At 38.5% G+C, this 5,514-nt stretch overlaps 1 long non-coding RNA gene across 5 annotated transcripts; it reads right to left on the reverse strand.

The window, feature by feature from the left end:
* On the reverse strand, positions 3,351-5,514 carry LOC107619470. 5 transcript variants are annotated; one of them, XR_001615658.2, is made up of 7 exons: positions 5,239-5,501; positions 5,062-5,145; positions 4,772-4,946; positions 4,540-4,659; positions 4,250-4,375; positions 4,012-4,087; positions 3,351-3,906 (listed from the first exon to the last, which is right to left on the reverse strand). It is a non-coding gene; the product is annotated as an uncharacterized LOC107619470 (long non-coding RNA). The 5 variants fall into 5 exon arrangements; XR_001615653.2 differs by having other exon boundaries at positions 4,540-4,676; positions 5,239-5,489; XR_001615654.2 differs by having other exon boundaries at positions 4,528-4,946; positions 5,239-5,514.

Genomic DNA, 5,514 nt, shown 5'->3' on the forward strand with positions numbered 1-5,514 from the left:
AGAACCAATTAACGAGTACTCTTCTCTACTTCATACCAGTGACTAATATGGTGTACGTAAAGGGTTTAGTTCATAACTCTCCCAATATCAGTGTATGGGTAGGTTTGGGTTAAACCAGGTCGTACTATGAGCAATTGACCAAGGAATTGGCTATTGATCAAGATTTGAGAGATTGAATTACAAGAAATTGTAATTCAATCACTTAAGATTGCCAAGGAGATCAATGAGTGCATTGATTGAGGAAGAGATGAGAATGAACATGATCCAGAGGATTGCAATATCTCTTGATCCCAATGTTCATTTTATTTTTAGTTCTTACATTTACTTTTCTTGTTATTTTACTTTTCTGCACTTTATTGCTTTCTTTACTTTTCTGTCAATTTACATTTCCTTGTTACTTATCACATCCAAATCTGAACCGTCTAACTAGGATAATCAATTAATCATTGATTGCTTAATCCGTTAATCTCTGTGGGATTCGACCTCACTCTATTGTGAGTTTTACTTGACGACAATTCAGTATACTTGCCGAAGGGAGATTTGTTGAGAGACAAGTTTTTCGTGCATCAAAGATAGATCAATGCGAATAGCTATCCACAAGGTCTTTTCCGATGCTCATCACAGGCTTTGCGCATGGCACCTACTGAGGAATGCTACTTCCAATGTATGTATGCCGAGGTATACATCCTTGTTTAGGCACTGCATGCTAGCAGACATAGAGGTGGAGGGAGTTTGAGTTGTAGTGGAAAGCGATGGTGAGTGAGTGTGGCGTGAAGAATCATGAGTGGGTGAAGGATTTATACTCGAAGAAGTTGTCGTGGGCAACGGCTTACATACGTGGAAGGTTCTTTGCTAGCATTAAGACGACTTTCCGATGCGAATCGTTGCATGCGAAGCTTGGGCGGTTTGTGGATAGTAGGTACGGGATTCTTGAATTCATAACAAATTTCCAATGGTGTATGGAATTCCTCAGAGACAACGAAGATAAGCTCGAGTTTCGGTCATCGTATGGGACCCCTGTCATCCAAACAGAGTTTCCAGAGCTGGAGAAATCAGGTGCAATAAATTTCACACGTGAAATTTTTGCGAGATACCGGGAGATGTTGAAGAGGTGTGTACATGCAATAGTGTTAGGGTGCATAGAATCGGATGGCACATGCATATACGTGACTCAGAAATATTGAAGGCCAGAGAAAAGGTGGAACATGACTCACCATGGAATGTCCGACATATTTGTCTACAGTTGCGTAAGGATGGAATCTTTCGGAATTTCTTGCGTCCATATACTTGTAGTGCTTGTCCGATTAGACATTAGGTCTCTCCTGAAAAGCCTGGTTCTGCAGCGATAGTCAAAGACACCCAAGGTTGATATGTGTGCGATTAGCCGAGTGGACGACACAGAAGCACTTTACCGTAACCGTGTTGGTGCGTTCTTGCAATATTGCAAAAGGTTCGCTCGAGTTGCTTGTCAGAGTGAAGAGAACTTTAAGGCATAACAGAGAAAGTGGTGGAGTACACATTGAGGCTAGAAATGATGAATGGGGAAGAAAGTGATGGTGCAAGGAGTAGTCATGCAGCGCAGGGGTTAGAGACCCAATTGGTGTTCGCACAAAGAGAACCGGGCACAGCAATGAGCCAGCTGGATCAAGGGCTGTCAAGCTGAGGAAGTGCAACACGTGCGGTTGCCTTGGTCACCGACGGACTCGATGTCCTAATGGGCCACAAGTAGCAACTTCAAATATGGAGAAAGACACTGTGCCAAGTCAGAGTATGCCCAATAGAGACCCAATAGCGAGATGCCAAAAGCATTAAATTCTTTAAGCATGTAAATTCGTTTAGAAGAGACGGTCGATGTCTTATTAAGTCAGTATTATTATATGTTGTAGGTGTCATATACTGGCAATGAAAGCAACAGGCGTCGAAAGAGAATAAACTAACTTTGGGTGAGAAAGAAAGATTCATGGTAATGGTGAAATGCTGCGAAGGAATTAGGAGGTGTGTATTAGCCACAGGTCAAGAAGTGTCGATGGTGCCAAACTGAATTGAATATGTACGTCTAATTCTAAAGATATGATACCTGTAGTGTTAAATAATTTTATGTCATAAATTTTCTTATTAATCTCAATCAAGTTATTAAAATGGATTTGAGGTGACCACATTTTATATAGTAGTCGATATATAAATACTCTACAATTGAACTCCCTACAAATAGTTATATATAGGTATCGACAAATATGCTTTAAAATACCTTAAAAACAAGAAATTTATTTAGTTCTTGATACCAAAAACTTAATTTGTCAACATTTATGGTGATCCCACCATGATTTTGACCCATTGAATAGGGTGTTCCATCTGCAAGTTTGTGCAATTTCAGATGCCAAATAAACGTGTGTTACAATGCAGTCAAAAGTTTTGATGTTCAAACCAATCCAACTGGATCTGAGAGCAACTCCAAAAGTGAATTTAAAGTCAGGTCAACGTATGAGTACGGGCGAGCACATGAAGGTATAGAAAAAAAATGTTAGAAACATTTCTCCATGTATAAGCAAGAGACTAGTATAGAATAACTGGGACACTGAAATTCTCAATTCATGTTACATGAACTTTACATTGTTGATATTTATCTCCATTGACATTTAACAGGAGTACAGGGAAGATACCACATTCAGCAGTGGTTGACTTATGCAAATGGTGAAAACAATTAATAATAAACAGTACAAAATTCTTCTTTTTGGTTGTAGTCAAGTGACATCTATAAACGCATTTTTATCTGCTATGCTTTATTTTTTTGGAATTCGGACATCTATGAATGCATCAATAATGAGCTGAAGATATGGGATAAAATTATGTTTTTAATTATACAATTATAGATTATGTAAAATATTATTTTTGACATTTAAATACCTGAATATTTGCTGTTAATTTAACTCTCATTCTCCTTAAACTGCTTTACATTGGATATCATTTGTTCTGTTTTCTAAATTATTGATTTTTCCATCGTTGTAATTAAAATTTGAGTATATGAATATTTTTTTTCAGGCACCAAAAAATTCCCTAATTCCCTATTTGGCAAAATCATGAAGTCGCAAATATAATTGACAGGAAAATCGAAAATTTAGTTCTTGTCGATATCTCATGTTCTGACTTAACAAGTTTCAGTTTTTAAAAATGAAAGCACTTAACTGAATTCACAATGTAATTGTCATAGGTCTCAAAAAGTGGCAAAAAAGTTACAGACGATACATTTAAGTGAAACATTAATTTCTGAGGTCATTACGCTCTTTTAAAAGGATTAGATCGCCAACTAAGTTGAAAATCTTTGTATTCTCAGTAACAATTTAATTAACTTGTGCCAATCGAAATACATAATACGAAGCAACATTTTATAAATTTTTCACATATGCAAACCGTACATGGAGATTTAGCCTCACACAACTAAAATAAGGCCAATCATCCAAGGCATGGCTGGACTTGGTTTAGTTGCTGCAGGAGCAGCTGATTTCCTAGGTACAACTTAATAAAGTTTATACTTGACACATGAGGTGTCTTCTAGGATACTATTGACATAAACAAGGCTATGAGGTTCTAGCTTGTCCTAAACCTCGCCAAACACAATTAACAAGATGGTTCATAAGGGCCTTTAGTCCAGAGGCACAAGGAGCAACAAGTTGGAGTCATCACCTTTTACTCAAACTACCAAAATAAACTTAGCGGCGTATATACTTAATTGAAATTTTTCCCAAAATAACATAAGTGACAACAATTGGATATATGGTAGCATTAGTTGAAAGATATGACATCCAACTAGTTCAGTCGTGACCGAACATCCACCGATCCTCCTTCCTCGTTCCCAACGGACTGAATTATCTTGACAGTTGCCTTCATCCTAACAGTTTTGGCATTGGCCTGCACAGAGTCCAAAACAAAGACCTGGTTACGTTTCCAACAATAATGAATCTTTCATGGCACAAACAAGATAAGGCCACAATTCACAAAGTTTAACCAGCATACCATCGGATTGAAGATCCTCGGACTAATTCTGCCTTTGTAGAGGAGCCAATAAAGGCACCAAACCGCAATGTCCATGCTGTAACAAGAATATCAAGCAGCAGATAACAGAATAATTCATTGGTAAGGATTTGGATTTAACAGTTTGCAGCAACAAAATGTCAAACAATAGTACAACATGTAAGTATCGAATAACAAAACTATGGGTGTGAGAGGAGGTGCAATGGGATATTCAACATACCCATCGACATTCGTCGGCAGACCAGCTGGGTTGTAGCACTTGCCCCAATTTTACCGAATTTGGGGTGCCATTCCTAAAGTTGACCAGATTCTAATTCAACATGACTAACTTTCCCAAAGCGCGACACTGCATTCGTGACGTGTTTCAAAGTGGGTTATTAGGCATGGTGTTCATTTCAAGGTTTGCACCGTTGAACATGAACGCATATAAATGTGAACCAGAATATCTTAAAACCAAATCCATGTGTGTGTCTGTATATATACATAATTTAGGCTTACAACTATACTCACAATGCGAGTCATGTTGGCCTCTCTTCTAATAATACTTTTGAGGGTTTTGTTCACGTCAAAGGCATAGACCCTTGCTTCCTTAACATCAAGAATCATCAGATACCACACATCTGCTGGCTCCTAGATGGGCACAAAGACTTGCAATGCAGACATTATTATAAGGCAGGAGTTGGACTCAACATCTTTCAATATAAGACCTCGTTCGCATGCAATACAAGGGGAAATAACTCACATAGTGGAGATCATTCATTTCTGGCATCCAAGGTAGTGTGTATGCAACCTCCAGCCGATCCATATGAGCATCGCTGAGGACCTCATCAGAAAAAGTTAGATGGGAAGTACCATATACGCGGAGCCATCAGTTTTGAAGCAACCATTGACCCAATCATAGTGACAGTATTGATAAGCTAAACGTTGAAACATTCAATCGATTAGCCACCCGTACTTTCACGTCATCTATATTTGTAACATGTTCACCCATCAAAGTGGCAACAGAAAAGGTCAAATCAAGGATTCACTTACATCAGTGTGTGGTGTCCATGGGGCACCAAGGACATGAAAACCCCGTTGGGACTGTTGAACCCACTATACCGGAATAGAGTCTCCCTGCGAATGATGTGGCACAACATTAACAACAATACATTGATAGAAATGCAATTCCAAAAGTTAATAAATTAAAACTATGGCGACAGATTGTACCGCTAATTGTTTAGGGTTCGCTTCCACCAACAATGCCACCGCATATGATAGCGGAACACATTTCATGAATAATGAATCCCTAGCCCCATGTTCAGGTGGAAAGAGTTATGTCTCGTGATGTTGGCGTATTGGGCCTTGTACGTGGATACTTTTATTTTTATTGAGATCAAACTTAATATACATTGGGCCCGCACAAAGTTGGGTTTGTCTCGTGATGTTGGCATATTGGGCCTTGTATATTTATTCTTTTTCTGGCAAAGAAAGGCCTTGTTCATT

Source organism: Arachis ipaensis, chromosome B09 (genome assembly GCF_000816755.2).
Source record: "Arachis ipaensis cultivar K30076 chromosome B09, Araip1.1, whole genome shotgun sequence".
NCBI lineage: Eukaryota > Viridiplantae > Streptophyta > Magnoliopsida > Fabales > Fabaceae > Arachis > Arachis ipaensis.